The following is a 2,501-nucleotide window of genomic DNA, read 5'->3' as shown; positions in this document are numbered from 1 at the left end:
AGAAAACTCCACAAATTCACTGAGCTGCATGTGAGTAAGCTAACCGAGAGTGACCAGAAGTCCACATCAGTCTTCACTGCACATTCATTTTCAACTTTGCCATCTTCAAAATGTTTATGATCATAAACCAAACAGAAACTATTAGTAAGTATTTAAGCCATAAAAGAGCATTAAAGTCACTAATAGCAGTAATTAAGAGAGGTCATCCAAACTTCAAATTATCTGATTGTCATGCAGTAGCACCATGTGCTACAGCCTCAGACAAAAGAAGATCTTAGGTAGTATCTTCTTGGAGATCCCTAGAGGCATTATAAATGTAAAATATTTGAAAGATGGGGAAAAAAGAAATTGTCACAATTCAAACAAATAATTTACCAGAAATTTACTTTTATTATCTAGGTAAGATTGTTTCCTCATGAAATAATAACATTTATTATTGCACATCTAATATTTATCAGATTCTGAAGGACTGAGTTTAATATCACAGTGAAGCATTTTGTGTCTGTGAGTTGAAGAGAATGGAATTGAAAGATGTTGGGCTCTGAGATAGGATTTTATGTGATCCATTGAGGTTGTTCCCTGTGTGCACCTGTTATCTTTCAGAGTTCTAATTCTCAAGAAATCATGAACTTCTCATAGATATTGGCATACATGTGAGAACTGGACCAGTGGTTTTAGTTGACTATATAGCCAATCCAATAGAGAATATATTAAACATTGTATTGAATCCATTCTTAAAATAATTTCACTCAAATCTCTCGGAGAATTCATGTGGAAAAGTTCACAAGTTTGAGAAACATTAATTAAAAACATTTAAGGAACTTCTATTATAAGTCATATTTGACAACTGAGAATAAATCTAATACAGGAGCTATGGAACCACATGTAGTATGGCAAACCTGGCCTATGATTTTATTATCTTAAAGACTGATACCTCAAGGAAGCAAAATGGAATTTGAAGTACTCATTGACTGAGCGGATAACACAAGAAAAGCCAGTTACCTCTATGGTCAACAGTAAAGGTAATGGATATTAGCAGAGAATGTGTCAGCTTTGTCTTATGTCTTAATTCAGTAACAAACACTACTTGTCAATACCATACATAGATATTGTTTTTAGAAACAAACTAGCAGAACCAATAGTATAGAATTTTTTTTAAAAAAATAGAAATTAGGTGATGGGGTAATATCAAGAAAAATCTGAATAGGAAAGAAGATGCCTTTGTATGTGTCTGGAGGAAATTAGTGATGTTGGCATTCATTTAATAATCATTCATTGAGCACTGACTACATGCCTAGATTGTGTTAGTTTTGGTGGTTCTCCTAGTGAAAAGGACAGTTCTTGATCTCAGAAGACATGTCATCAGGAAAGTGTCATTATAAAAAAATATACAAGCATTGTTTGACATTGATGGCATCCAGTTCTGCCACCATGTGTCAGAAGTAAACTTAGGCTGAAAATCAGAGAAGCTGACATCTGGGTGGTTCAAACCCACCATCCACTCCTCAGAAGGAAGGTTGGACAATCTACTTCCATAGTGATACTGCCTTGGAAAAGCAAGGAGGGGTCACCATGAGTCGTGTCCAACTCGACAGCAAATAACAACAACAAGAAGTGCCCTTAAGAGGAAGCCATGCATTGGATAAGAAAGATGATGTAAACATAGGGAAAAGATTGGAGGGGAGATAACATGAAGTGATTATTATGCACATGCATATTGTGTGATCTCAGCTATTCAATTTTCTCAATCAAATAGTCTTATTAGTGGCAGCACCTGGGAAGAGGATAGGGTGTAACAAATTGATGACATAAAGTTGCATGTGTTTAATCTGAGGTACATGTACTTACATATAAGTGAATTTCAGGGGGGAAAAAAGGATCATAACTATAAATACAGAGAATACCATTACCACCATACAGATTATATTTGAAGTCATTGGAGTTGATGACTATGCTCTCCAAAATATATACCTTTTAAAAAGTAAAGGGATACTAAGAAGTAATCAAAATGTGAGTAAAACATGTATAAAACACCAGTGGAGCTAATTTACCCAAATATTTGTGAAAAGTCTTCAGTCAAAATAGTTAAATTTAAATGCCTATTAGGGGTCTCATAAATCATGTATGGTTTATTTAACAGAATAGAAGTTACCAGGAAAACTGGCAAAACAATTTCAGAAAAAGTTGGGTTCAGAATCAGATTGCAAAAAGTTAAGTACATAACAGTTGATGGAGAACTAGGGAAAATCAGTGTAGGCCATAAAACAATACTAAGGATCATACAATACACGCTTAGTCTGTTCTAGGTGCTGTGTTAAGAGTGTTGCATTCACATAATCATTCTAATTATCTTTTGTGGTAGATATTGTTATTACCCTCATTTCATAAGTAAAACCCTGAGGCACAGATAAATTGTATAATTTAATAATACTTGTACTTTAGCTAATAAATGGGAAAGCCAGGAATAGAACTGTGTCAATCTCACTGCAAAGAATCTACTC

The sequence above is a fragment of the Orycteropus afer genome, unplaced genomic scaffold (genome assembly GCF_000298275.1).
Source record: "Orycteropus afer afer isolate SDZICR_OR568_19922 unplaced genomic scaffold, OryAfe1.0 scaffold01059, whole genome shotgun sequence".
Classification (NCBI taxonomy): Eukaryota; Metazoa; Chordata; class Mammalia; order Tubulidentata; family Orycteropodidae; genus Orycteropus; species Orycteropus afer.
The sequence above is the reverse complement of the archived record's forward strand: the minus strand, read 5'-3'. Positions refer to the sequence as shown.